Genomic DNA, 14,421 nt, shown 5'->3' on the forward strand with positions numbered 1-14,421 from the left:
TTTTGGAGATTTCACCACATTTTATTTTCGTTCGTCTCATTATTTCTGAATTCTTTGCACTGAAAGCCGACCAGTCGTGCAGCTAGAGGTCCTGTGTCTTTCTCCTTTTGCAGCTGCCGTATTTTCAGTGTGTTTGTAATCTAAATAATTGGCAGTTATTGTCATTTGGAGTTACTTTGGCGGGCAGAAAGTCACAGCTGCGTTACTGTTATCATACATTAGTGTGAGATTTATTGAACCTCATAGTCCTCAACAACTGTCCTTGAATTAATATTGACGTGAAGGGAGACAAAGGCTCAAATCACTTCAGACTCCTGTGTGAACGAGCTGAAACTATCCTCTCTTTGTCAGATAATCATGTCTGCATGCAGGATCCCATGAGTCAGAGGAAGAAACTGATTTGAGAATGAAGTTTTCAGCTTTAGGAGAAACTTTTAAACATAAATTGTGCAACATCAGAGAATTAATACATCCACAAATTGCTTTTTATGAACTGGTTGTTTCCCATCTGCTGCCTCCTAAACACAGCTGATAGATCCCTCCGTGGACGTGATGTAAAAAAATACCCATAAAGCCTTTTGGTACCACATGCTGGTGAAGCTCTTAACACATTTACAGCTGTGCTCGAGCGCAGACCGCCCTCCTCCAGTGAGCACTTAATAGACTAGACAGTGGGCTGCCAGATAATTGAATTTGATAGTGTATAAAAACTAGTATTTAGCCGCCACTAAGTGACTTCTTCAGACGCTTTTGTCTGTCAGCTGACTGTGGGGGAGTCGGAGTAGAGGATAACGTCAGATTTTAAAGCAGAGGGTGAGGGAATATAAAGCGTAGCGGAGCCGGTTAATGGCTAAACTTACCGTTATCTTAGCAGATGCTAAATGGGACGTTTTAGTGAAGATATTAACGCTGGTGTCGGACGACCAACTGTGAGGCTTCTTTGTTATAGATGAAGTTTCTAAAGGAGGATATTTTCCGTCTGACATTTAAAATCGGTGGATGTGGTGACAGAAATTGGTCTGAAAGCCTCAATGTGTGAAATTATCCCCAATTTTCTAAATGCATTGGGATAATTTAATGGAAATCTAGAATGAACCGTGAACTCTCCACCCAAAAATGACATTCCTATGTAGCTAAACTGCACTGTAAAAAAATAAAATAAAATTATTAACTGTCTTTCTAGTTGTTATTTTCCAGATCTAATCATTTAAAAAAAATAAAATAAAATTTCAGAAAAATTTGTTAGTTTGCATGTTATCTCCGAACAAGCAGGACAAAACTGTGCATAATGTCCTGATCAAAAAATATTTTTATCTAATTGATATTTTTATTATATTTAGCAGCAAAATTAAGCAGTTTGTACTTTGTAGAGTTTTTTTTAAATCTGTGCTCAGATGATAAAGACTTGAAGTTACACTGAATATGTCTGAAAACAGCAATCATGTACTCATTTATTTGTCATTTTTTCTCTGAAAAATGACAAATAAATCTGATCTAATGAGCTGTGATGCTGTTCAAATAGAATCTCAAACTGCCCATTGCTTTGAGGCGCAACCATCAGTTTGTGTAGCATTTGGTGTGGAGGTTTAAACCCGCACGGACTATTGTCAGTGGACCTAACTACAATCAGTGTGTCAACCTTCCTCATTAATTCATGACAAAATATACCCAAAAAGTTCAAGACAAAGAGGGAATTTCACCATTAGACAACAACAAATCTGAAATAGTTGCAAAAATGACATCTCTCATTTACATTGATTAATCGGATTCATACTCAATGTGTTTTCCACTTAAAAATTCATTCCAAAGTTTATCTGAGGCAAATATGAGGCTCCATTAGTCTGACAAATTATGTGAATCATAAATGATCCTCAATTAAATAGTGCATTTTTACTTTTGCTGGGTTCTCAGGGTGCTTTCATGGCATTGAGTTAAACTTGGGGTTCAGAGTTTTGCCCTAGAACTCCTTTGGAGCTGTCAGGGTCTGAATTCCCAACTTTGCAGTTATTGGACAACATACTGCACCACCTGGACCACCCGATCAGATTCTTCTTGTTTGGTCACTTTCTGGCTTCAACATCAAACATGAAGACTTCTGGTTCCATCTCAGCAAGGATCCTGTTCAGTCCAGAGTCCAGAGTTTCTCTATTTCACACAGTGCCCTTAGACACACCAAGACACCTATGACTGCACTGAAGGAGTTGCAAGAACAAGACTACACAGAAAGACCACCAAGGACCACCATAGCATCAAAGTCGATACACATCCAATCCTCTGCATCCGTCTCCTACCTTTTGATGTTTAAATCTCCATCTGTCTTCCGTAACTTCTACACTTTACTGACATAAAGTGCCCCAGCACACAGGTATCTATCGCGGTGATGCACCCCTGACTACAGTGAAGCTCTCTGAGTATTTGATCTTCTGTGGTACTTTAATCAAACAGAGGTCCGCTGCATTTTCCTGACGTTTTAGAGGCACCAGCACACGGAGAGGGAAACTCTCCGAGGAGCTCCGACTAAGGGATCTGTTGTCACCGCTGTCGTCGTCCATCCCAAGTGATTCCTCTTCAAACATGCCAGAGCGCTTTGAGTTTCTGCTTTCACTGCTCTCTGAGCAACATCTTTTTCTGTCAAAGTGACAGCTGAAGGACGCTACGTGATGCCAGAGTCGGCGTGAGGCATCGAACAAGTGGATATGTTCCAACTTGTTTCCAGTTTTTCTATTATAAAATTCTGTACTTGTCTAACTTGGACAACTAAAGCCTCATATCAGCCTCAGATGGAACTTGGACACATATTTACACAGAGAAATTATTTTCAAACATTAAAGTCGCTTTTCAAAGTTGTGTTTTAATGGGCAGTTCCATTGTTTTTGCACTAAAATACAGTTAAAATATGTATGTTTGGGCTCAGTAGGTGGTGTTGAGTTTCAGATCAGCCTTCAGTTAGTCGGCTCACTTTGAAATGAGTGACTTTTTGATTATTGGATTGTGATGTAGGTTATCTGAGCCTATATTTTCCTTCATTGCCAGTTATAAGTGCCACATTTTACAGCTTGTTTTTTGCCACATGGCTTGCTTACTGTATTTATATTTTGTCACCTTCTTACCACCTTGTACTTTCCTATTTGCTTTGCTTTAACTCTCAGGTTGACAACAAAGAAAAGGAGAAAAAGGTTGGTTGGTCAGGCCCAGTGCATATGGGCTAATGCATTGAAATGCATTGAAATCAGGCCTTTGTGTGTTTTGTGTCGTGCTGTATTTGTGAATTAGACTCTACTGTGTGTAGTTTTCACCCAAATGCGGTAGATTCTTATTACAGTAATGAGCTGCAGGTGTACCAATCTACACAGTGAGGGTTGATTTGTTTGTTTTGATTTTAATTACAGGAAAAGTAGGAAAAGTAGACCACAAAACCGAGATAATGTTAGAGGAAACTTTACTTTTTAACTTCCTTTATGCAGAGAATTTGTTCCAACATTCAGTTTTTGAATTCAGTCTGTAAAATAAGATGCATTTAAGCCTCCTTGGTATGCAGAACGATGTATTCTTGCTTCATTTTTGCACTGTCTAAGCGTTGTTCAGGTTTGGGTATCGATTCTATGCAGAGTATTCAAAGAATATTAAGCTGATTTATTCCAGCAACATCCCAAATTAAACTGTGGATGGAGTTTTGGCACTGACTCGAATAATTTATATTGAATTTGTTTTTAATTTGATTCGGACGCCACGGTTTAACATATTTCCAATACAGAGCGTGACGCCCACCGACTGTATTGCTGTGGCTGTTTTTCAGACGAGACAAGTAGCGTTTGAACCCGATGCACTCTCAGTTCTGCCACTTTTTCTGTCTGCTAATAAAAACCGTCCAGCGTTTGTCACTTGACGACGACGCAGACAGCTTCTTGCTTTTACATTAAAAGCCCGTTTCCACCAAACATCTTCTTTTCATCTAAAGAAGATGCTCGGGGGAAGTTCTGGGTGCTGCACAGCTCCTGCTGTAAATCTGAGAAGATTGAAAGTCTGGTTGAAGGTTGAAGCAAAAACTTGAGATATTTTTAACTCTTAGTACTGAAAAGAAAATGCAGATCTCTTGTGTAGCTGCTGAGAAAACTAAACGGCGTGTTTTCTCTGTTCAAAACAAGCCGACAACAAAGAGTGTTCCTGGTTGAAACACAGGAAACATTTGTGCATCAAGTTATAATCCTCCTTTTAACCTCAGAGCAGATAATTCATCCAGAAACTTGTGTGTTTTTGAGGAATTAGAGGTGTGAATGGTGAATTTTCTGGGGGTTTTGTGTGTCTTTGTTGTGCTGAAAGTAGTTATTTCTCGTCTGTGCTTCTGTAGGACGATTCCTCATCCTATGATGACAGTGAGGAGGAGGAGAAGGTTTGGTTTCTTTACAATATGGTCGCTCCAGTTTCTCCATAACTAACCTCTCCTCTCTCAGACTCACTGAAGTCCTCACATGTGGTCGACTAAACCCAGCGTGAGAGTGTCTATGAGTGTTTGAGTGCTCGTGTTTTCATTCATTTCTTGTTTCCCCACACCTTTATTTGTTGTTTTCTGTCATTTTTCTTTTTAACCGTATTTCATTTTATTCCTTTCTTTTGTTCTAAAGCTTGACAAGGAGAAGGTGAGCCTTTAAAAGAATAATTTGGCAGTCAAAGATAAATGCTGTTTCTTTTGATTTCACGGGCATTTCTGTCATTTGTCTTTTTCTTTCCTCTTTTCACGGCTTTCTAGTCCCACTCCAAGAAGGAAAAGGTGTGTTTGGAGCTGTGTCCATGGAAACTAATCATAATTTTTAGTAATTTAGACGTGTTTATGTGTGAATGGTTGACTGTGTGCGACTGAGAAGACTGACTCTGAGGGTAAAATTGTTGCCTCTGATTTGAAAATAGGTAAACAACTTTTTATTGCTATTGTGCATGTGTAAGATAGCTAAAGTTTAGACGTGAAAATCATGTGAAAAGTAGCTCATGGTGAAAAATGAAATCCGCAGCTCTCCTAAACATTAGAAAGTTTCATAACAAGTTCTGACTTCTTTTTCCATCTGACCTGCAGCAGGGCTGTTGGATTTCACATTTAGTGCTCTCGTAGGAGTCTTTTCAGCTGCAGCAGACAGCTTTTTATAGCAAAACAACTTTTTAAAAGCCTCTGTACACTACCTGCAGACAGACCGCTAAATATCCAGGTGTTTCCCTCAGGAGTTGGTGGAGACCAAAAACAGAGCTTAAAGAGTAAATACAGACTTACAGTCAGAAACATGACTCCAAATCAGTGTTCAAAATGTGCAGGAATGTTGTCACATATATTAGATTTAAAACTAGAGAGATTTACCAAGTGTTGATGAATTTAATCAACAAAGTTCTGCTCTCCAGTTTGAACCATAATTATCTTGATATTAACCTGATGAAACTAAGAAGTTTGAAAATAAGGCTGACACTTTGCACTGAAGGGAAATCAATGGCCATTACAAAAACTAATCTGTGAAAGTAGTTGAAGTAAATTAGAGGAGGCAGGAGGTTGTGTCCTTTTTCAGGATGGATGTTAGGGTTAATAATTAAAAGCGCCCTCGTTGTGAAGAGTATTGGCTGTTCAGAATAGACCCGACAGAGAGAAAACTGCAGAAAGTCAAATAAAGTGTGTCCTGACATGTCCCCTAGTCTGACAGAGGGTTAGCGCTGTGGCTAAGGTGAGCGAAGGACGGATTTATCTTCGACACGACAACAAAGTAAAGTCAATAAACTTTACTTTGTTTTTCCAAACTGCACAGTTCTCAGTCCACGCTGGCGTCCAATTATGTGCCACGAAGACCCAAGAGTCTGCAGGTTTTTTCTCTTTTCAACTATCCTCACATTAGGACACCTTCAAGCTCAGAGGGAGGCTGTAATTAGTGAAGCGATTTGGTGTTTGGGAGGATAAACTGCAGCTCTACACGTTGAAGTGCGTCGAAATCCCAGAGGGGTCGACGGTCCGCGAGTCTGCTTTTAATGATCCGATCAAAGCGGTCGAAATAATGGTAATGCTTGTTTGGACGGCATCTTAAGGTTTGGATTCTTGTAGCTCTTTAGTGCGTCAGAGGAGGATCTGTAAAGCTGTAAGCCACAATCAGGTCTATTAATATGTGAGGAGGCTAACGAGGACGATGAACCCAACACGGTGTCTTCTGCAGTGTCAGGATGTTGTTTTTCGTGGATGTTTCTGTGTGTGTGCCTGGCATCTAAACGCTCACAAATGTGTGTCCTTGCAGGCTGAAAAGAAAGACAAAGAGAAGCAGGTCGGTTGTTTGTTTGTTTTGCCCTTCACCTCCTCCCTCCGCTTAAAAGCTTCTATTTTCTTCTAAATTCATTCAGAGCTGCTCTCGTTCCCCCTCCGAACCTTTCAGTCCAGATGATCATCCTCATTTATTTACATCATTGTAGCTACAATTCAGTACATATTTTTGGTTCTTTGTGCAAGAAAAAAAAGGCAGATTAATGGTTTTCTTTTCAAATGTTTCTTTTTCTTGTCTTTGCCCAAAGGAGGACACTAAGAGCAAAGAGGTGGGTGTTTGGAACAAAGTCAAACAAAATGTGCAAATGATCAGCCAGCGAGGATTTGTAGAATTTGAAATCTTGTGTGGCAGCATTGATAAAACGTCCAACAATATGAATCCTTCTCCAGTTTGTCCTGCATTCAGAATTCAAATAGCTGTTTCTCATCTTAATGATGCATTTGGTTGTAGTGACTGATCTAAATCTAACTAAAGCCAAGCAGAAAACATTAGAATCTGAGGAGCAGGAAGGAAAGCTTGTAGCTCTGTGAATAAAAAAAAAAGAGAGGAATTACAGACTGTAGAGTCAGAACAAATGTTTCAAAATGGTTTTAGTTTATCAACTTATATGTTATTTATACTGTAAATTTAAAATTATGATAATCTAGCAGCAAGGGCACCAGAAAAAATATGTTCAGAAGCTTTACAAACAAAGCAAAAACACAGCAAATTTCTGTCATAATTATTTTTTTTAGCTGATTTGTACACAGTAAAACAGTGCTATTTTATGATTACACCTTGTAAAAGTGCAAATTACCGTTTGTTTTTGATCTGGACATTAAAAGAATCATTTAACCACTTAATAGCTTGTTTTTTCTTTCAAATAACAGCAAATATCGGTACATTTTTTGAAATATTTTTGCTCATTTATAGTGCAAAAAATGGTGCAAAAAAATGAAGAACTGTTTGTAGAGATGCAGATTTTTAAATAAAAATACAAAATTAGGTCAAAATATTTAAATAAAAGTTATGACTTACATAACATGCTTTTATGGAAAATACGTGCCTCATAAAAGAAATAACATCGAACAATTTTTAATTTAAGAGCTTGACTTTTTTTTAACTTATGACTAAAAACTGTGAGGTTAGGTATGACATTGTTTACATTACTTTTGGCCTGTTTTTTTAAGAATTAGGCATGCTAATAGCAACTTTTTTTCTGCGATGCTACTAGTTATTAACTGTAATTTTAAAAAAAGACAAATTATGTCAGATACCAGTGCAGTGTTTGTACAAATTGCCATTATAACAATTTTACAGTGCAGCTAAAGCAAAATATATATATATTTGGCCACTTTAACAGGTGTTACACAACATTTAATAGCTGTCAAGAGACATGTGAACAGATCGAGTTTAATCATTTAAATGCACCTGAGCACATCAGGTACAAATGTAACTTCTGAGTTCAACTGTTTTTGTATGAACTTCTTCCCAGAATCCTTCACTTCCACCAAAGCACTTGATTTGACTGAAAAAGCTCAGCTTGACTCAGTTTAGGGCACTTTTCTCTTCAAGCTTAGTTAATTTATTTTGTTCTTATGTAGTTTGTTGGAAATTTTCTCAACAAGCTGATAATTTCTCTTTGCATAGATAAATATAATATACGATAACTAAAAATGTAAGATACGATAACTTATCAACTTATTGAAAATGGTGAACATTTGGTTTTAGTCAACAGGTTTCTGATGCTTTATTTTTCCTTCTCACCAGTCAAAGGAGGAAGTAAACAAGGTCTGTATGCCCTGGAACCCTTTTCCTCTGTAGACCTTTTTCCTCTGCTTCACCTTTTAAATGCTTTCCCTGAATTTAGTCCCTAAACAGGACAAAAATGTAGACTCTGATTGGATCTTTTTGTATATTTTTGGCATAATTTAGAGTTTAAAAACAAAAACAATACATGATTAGTTGAAAATTTATTATGATATTATTATTATTACTAATAATTACACTCTGCAGTAAACTACAGTAAAGCTGAGCAGACACAAATAAATTGAAGATGTACAAATAAATTGAGCAATAAAGTTTTTTAAAAAGGCACATTAGTAGAATAAAACAAACATTGTGACTTTTTAGTGCAATTTTTCAAAAGCCAGTTTAAAAAAATGCACATTTAGGAGATACTGTGCAAAATTTCAAGATAATATTATACTTTGCTTTAATATTTCCTTTTTTTCATGCATTTATCTTTCATTTTTTGTTAAATTAGAAGTACTAATTTAACAAAAAAGAAGTACTGATCAAATTTCACCAGATCACCACCAACTGACATAAAGTATCGATTACAGATGGATGAGATGTTGACAAACTTGCTTTTATTGACACATTTCATACATAAACATGAAGTCAAAAATGACGATTCTGCTCTCATCGTGCATCAAACTCAGCAGCGAGTGAGCAATGATCCTCACACAGCAGCTGCTTCTCAAAGTCTGAGCGTTCTTTAACACGAGAAATGAACAATAAGGCTATAGATAAGCGTCATGCAGTGATTGTGAACTTTGTGATCATTTATCATGTGAGCTGCCGGATGATAAAAACGTCGTGCAGCAGTGAAACATTGGACTTGTGCGGTGACGTCGTTGTTCCCTGTTGTCCTGTAGCTTCCCAATAAACCAGAAGCAATAAACAAAAAGCTTTTATTAAAATCACCCACTCACCTCTACCCAATCCGCCAGACAATAACACAAAAACCCACCCAAAATAAACCCTCGCACTATTTTTACCCGCTCTATACCATAGTATACAGCAGCCCTCTGTGTGTGTGTCGTGTTAATTTTTGTTTATAAAAGTCCCGTCCTGCGTGTTATTGTGTGATTTTACTTTTTTCTTTTTTGTGTTTTCTTTCCTTTGTGTCTTTCCGTGAAGACTGAGGCCACCGCTGCCACAAAGAAGGTACAGTAATTTTGGTAGACGGCTGCACTAACACTCCTTACCTGTAAAGGACACCTCTAATTTCAAGCTGTGAGGAGATTGTGAGGCTTTTTTTTCGTCTTAAAACCAATTTTCTTTAGTCGCTCACTTTCTGTGTTCTCAAAAGTCCTGAAGAATTACAGCAGGCGAAGTGAGAATTTGCAGTACTTCTGAAGCTTCTATTTTTATATAGGAGATAGATTTTATAGTTAATGTACAACATAGAAACTAAATGTGTTGGGGGAATTATTGCGAAAACAAACAGAACTGTGCATGATGGCATTAAAAAACATGTCACATATTTTGTTAATGATATTTATTTGTACAAATGTGCGATGCTTAAGGCCGCATGATTGAAAAACTCATTATCTATGAATAACAGTCACTCACTTAGCATAATGTAGCATTATGCTAACTGCTTAGCGTTAGCTCAGAGGTGGGCTTTTGGAGTCTGACAGACATTTAACCAGAAACGTGACAAAGTGGGGCAAAAATACAAAACATATCACACGTATACAGTGCAGATTTTACAGGTGCACAGTTTTACAGGTTAAATTTTGCTGTTTTACCTTGAAAACACTTATTTGCTTAGCTTAGCAAACACAAGGTAGAAACTGCTAGCCGAGCTAAAGATCCCCCAGAAGCTCCAAAATAAGTCATTTATGCATTAGGTTGTGTGTCTTTAGCTTGGATCGAAGTGGAAATAGTGGTTTAACAACAGGCTAAAGTCCTTTATGCACTCTTACTCACACATACGGAACAAGATGTAGGTAGTTATTGGATGTATTGGTGGCTGTAGCTAACTAACAAACAGCCCTTTCTCCCAAAAAATGTCATTCCTGTACAAACTGCATTCTTTCTTCGGTTTTGAGGGAACATATCACAAATACACTTCAAATCAACCTGTCTTTGCCGTTAATTTTATTGCTTTATCGTTACTTTTTTCCAACCAACCAATCATCTGTTAAACGGGATGGAACTTATCAATCCAGAAAATGGAATCGAAGCTTCAAACATGTTGTAAAAGGATCGTATTTTAACCCAAACTGTGATATTTTCTTTATTATTTGGATGTCTAAACTGAAAAAAGCCTATAACAAGTAGTTACCATTGTGAAAGTATGACTCAAACCATGATATTTTCCCAAACTGAAGCAAATGGTACCCACACCTCACCAAACAGGAAGTGAAACATAAGTTGAAGAATAAAGGTCCTAATTAGGATCCCGATTACAAGCTATGTTCTCCATCTACTATTTCAGCTGTGAAGCGTGACACTCCCACTGCTGTTGATTAATCATCCTGTCTAATAATTGAAAGGATTGTTGTTCTGTGTTTTTCGAGGACACCTCATGTGCACGGTCATCTTCTTATACCCATAAAGATGTTTTATTAGACTCAACACTTGACGTTTCCATAAACACAGCTTAGCATTGCCTTGTTGGATCCAGACCAAGAGCGCATTTGTTGTTACGGGGCGGAGAGAGCAGGTCTCTTCGCTCTCTGCAACGTTTCTCAGTTAAAATGCGGGAAGCTAAAATGCTGTCACTTGAAAGTCATGGCCCTGCTTTAGTCCAATTATATGTTATGGCAGTTTGCCCAGTGTCTTCTAGCTAATAACACACTTCCACAGTTATCGATGGCACACTTCCCACCAAGACTCTTTGCAGTGCCTTCTCTTGTAGTCGTCCAACCACTTGACTGGCGCAACACGTGGTGCACATACTAACGAGATGCAGCCCTCGGGCCATGTTTCACAGGTTTGCCAAGGTCTTTTAGCAGCCTCCTCAAGGCCATTTTTCCCTGCAGGCTGCATGGCCGGAGCTGCACTTTGTAGTTTCAGTCTTTTTATAGAAACTGGCAAATGAAAGGGTGGATTGTTGTGGAGTGTGTCTAGCCTTAAAAGCCCCGTGCATCCACGCTGCCATTCAGTCATGCTGCCCGAGTAGACGTTCGCTCGTTGCCAAAGCGATGTTGAATGACATTAACCAGACTCCCCTAAGGATGATGAATGTCTGAGTCGCTCTAAGAGTGTCAACAGAAGAAAGGTGAGTCGATTCAAACCAGGTCTGTGCACTTAGTCCTGCAGATGTTACATAAAAACACCAGTGTGGATCTTTCATGGACGCAGAACGTTAAAATCCTACCTTTTATGTGTTAAAATGGCAGAGTGCAGAGATGTAACGTGTGCAGTACGTTGCAAAATGTTTACTTTTGAAGCAGAGAGTGACCAATTTCAACTTAGTTTGGCAATTTGATTTTTGCATAATTTCGTGTTAAATGCTAATTGATAGCAATGTTTGTAGATCACATTATTGCAAGAGTCTTTTGGTAATGGTGAGGGTGGTTTAAGTCTAGTTGTTACTCCTTTTCTAGTCTACGGGAGGTCTTGCTTCTATACATGTACAGGACATCATATCTATCTATTTCATGTATACACACTACTACTGCCAAACATGAACACAGTTCCCTTTATTGTGTAGATTCCCAAACAATAGGTGGGCAGCATGAGGACGTGTCAACATAAAACTTCACAGACATGAAAAGTATAACACCGGTCTAACACTGGCCCTGGAGGTGAATTCCTGGGCGCTAAAATCAGACGTCTTTGCATGGATGAATGCAAATTGTCAGAGGTATTGGGTTTACCAAGTAACTAGAGAGCTGAGCTTGGGGTTCTTTAGCTGGATATTGGGTTTTAAGTCGAGGCAGAGATCAATAAACTTAGGTTTAAGTGACTTAGGTACCTCGAACTTGAAGCACAGGGAGGAACTTGGTTAAGCATAGCTTTCAGAAAAGAACTAGCAAACTTTTGCTGAGTGCAGAGATTGACCGACACAATAAGATTACGATGTGAAAGCCAAATGATTCAGGTGTGAATACGCAGCCAAGCTGGGGTTTAAATGCTGCTTCATCAAAATTGTGTTTGGATTTACCGGTTGAAAGATATTTGTGAAGTTTGTTCACATGCAAGATACACGCCTCCAATTACAAGCCATGGGAAACTGTAAGAAAATAACTTATAAGGCTGAAACAACATAGAAAACATGTAATAGGGACAGATTTACTCTTCAACGTTAGATTTCGTTATTGAAAAAACAGTTCCAAAAGCATAAAACTCTCTGTTAAGTCTGGCAGTTTCCCCCACAGTTTTCTCTGTCTCAGGTATGTTATTTGTTCAAATATTATTTTATTTTTAAGCTGATTCATGTCTGGTTTGCCTACAGAGCTGATGAGGACAGACCGTGGGCCACAGGTTCAGAAATATACAATTCAATCAGTTCATTAACACTCTGAACTTCAAGCTGTTTCTGGGTGTTTTGTGCTCTTGACACATTTTTATTTACCATGGGTTCATTTTTCACTGCAATATGAAGTCTCGCACCTCTCAACCATGACTAGAAGTAGATACAACTCAGAAACATTTATAATGTCATGAATCATAAAACAGACACAACCAAAAGTTGAATTTCTTGTATGAATATATGAATATATCTTCTGACAACCTGCTCTTCTTTTTGCCATTTGGAAGCCTTGCTGCATTTATTCTGTTGTTATTCTGTTGCTCCTTCCACACTTATCTTTTATCTGCTCTGTGAAAAAAATGACTTATGAAAATTTTGAATTTGTGCTTATTCTTGGCTACTTTTCCAGACAGAACTGTACATTACATGTCATAGACTACACAGACTTTCTGAAAGGTGAACATCTGATGATTGTTTTTACAGTTTCTTGTGGTTAAAAAATGATGTAGTTTTGTCGTACAACATGTCAGTTGAGTTTGACCGTCCAGTCTGAGGTGCTTCTTTATCTCATTGCCATAGTCGATAATAGGATTGGATATCAGATGCGTTAACCAGAAGCATAACACTTCTTGCAGATGTCAGGACATAAGTACAACTGTCTGAAAAGGTACTGCTGGGATTTGAACCCAGGATCTCCTGTTTACTAGACAGGCGCTTTAACCAACTAAGCCACAGCACCCGCATGTGTGTCATGAATTTTTATTAAACACTGGATTAAATTCAAACTCACTGATGGGTCTCGGGTTTTGAGAAGATTTAAGGAGAGGCCTGCCTGTGGTGTATTTTAGCTCAGGGAGTCCTTGCAGATGATCCAGTCTGATGCTAAAGAGGAACTTAAACATGCTGTCTCCCTTCAAACCAGAGTGGTCCAAAGTACCTGTGGACATGTGCAGAAGTCTCATTGACGGTTTCAGAGGTCACTTGATTGCAGGGATTTCCTCAAAAGGTTGTGGAATAAAATATTAAATTCAGGGTACCATCATGTTTGTCCAGGTCAGGTTCATTAGTTTGTATTTTAAAATGATTCTGTTGAACCACAGATTTACATCATTTGTTGTGTAAACTGGCAGCTCATCAACATGATTGCTGTTGTTGTTGGTGGACCAAATGGTTTCACAACTATTCAAACTTTGAGACATGTGACTCCTGGTCATTATTGGGCATTGGCCATGTGAGCTGAAGTGACTATGAATTCTGGAATTCCAGACTAGTCAGAGCCGAAGAAGCCTCTTGGATGAAGGTGAAAAGTCCAGTTGATTTTTACTGAAGCTTCTTTGATTACCATGACCTGGATAACTGAGAATCTACACAGACATACTGCTGAACCACAATTCAAAAACAATATCTGATTTTCATTTCCATTCATCATTACTATTGCTAGAATCAAGTTATTTCAGTGACCATTGAGGGTACCAACAATTTTGTCTATATTTTCACCTGAGGAGTCCTTGAAGTTCATCAACACTTAAACACCGGTTTCTCAGGTACCAAAAACTCCAACACAGAAACAGAATTTCTCTTTAACACCCTGAGTGTCTAGGAGTCAGCTAATTTTAGTAGCTTCCTCCTTATTTTTCCTTTAAAAATCAGCCATCAGGTTTATTCTATGTCATTATGTTTGCCACATTCAGCTTCCCACTCTCGAGAAGTCAGGTTAACTCAAGGGAAGTGTGAAGAGGAAATCCTCTCGCTAAAAACAGGTTTTTACTTCATCCTTCGGCGTGTTGTGGTGTATTTCTGAAGACCTGCTTGAGTTTCAGGAAACAGCAGCTTGAAGCTCTTGTCAGACTGTTGAATGAATTCGAAGAGGCTGAAATGAGACGGTTTCTCTACGAACTCTCCTCAGCAGAAACTGCTGAGGTCACGATCTTTGCGATTTGCATTTTA

The 14,421-nt window shown here is 38.3% G+C and overlaps 1 protein-coding gene and 1 non-coding gene across 2 annotated transcripts in view; one reads left to right on the forward strand and one right to left on the reverse strand.

Annotated features, from left to right (window-relative positions):
• Positions 1-14,421, forward strand: part of LOC110962432 (protein unc-13 homolog B-like) — a 242,079-nt gene that overhangs the window by 207,870 nt on the left and 19,788 nt on the right. The gene's annotated exons all lie outside the window — the stretch shown is intronic.
• trnat-agu (transfer RNA threonine (anticodon AGU)) lies at positions 13,140-13,213 on the reverse strand. Its single transcript has one exon. It is a non-coding gene; the product is annotated as a tRNA-Thr (tRNA).

Source organism: Acanthochromis polyacanthus, chromosome 7 (assembly GCF_021347895.1).
Source record: "Acanthochromis polyacanthus isolate Apoly-LR-REF ecotype Palm Island chromosome 7, KAUST_Apoly_ChrSc, whole genome shotgun sequence".
Classification (NCBI taxonomy): domain Eukaryota; kingdom Metazoa; phylum Chordata; class Actinopteri; family Pomacentridae; genus Acanthochromis; species Acanthochromis polyacanthus.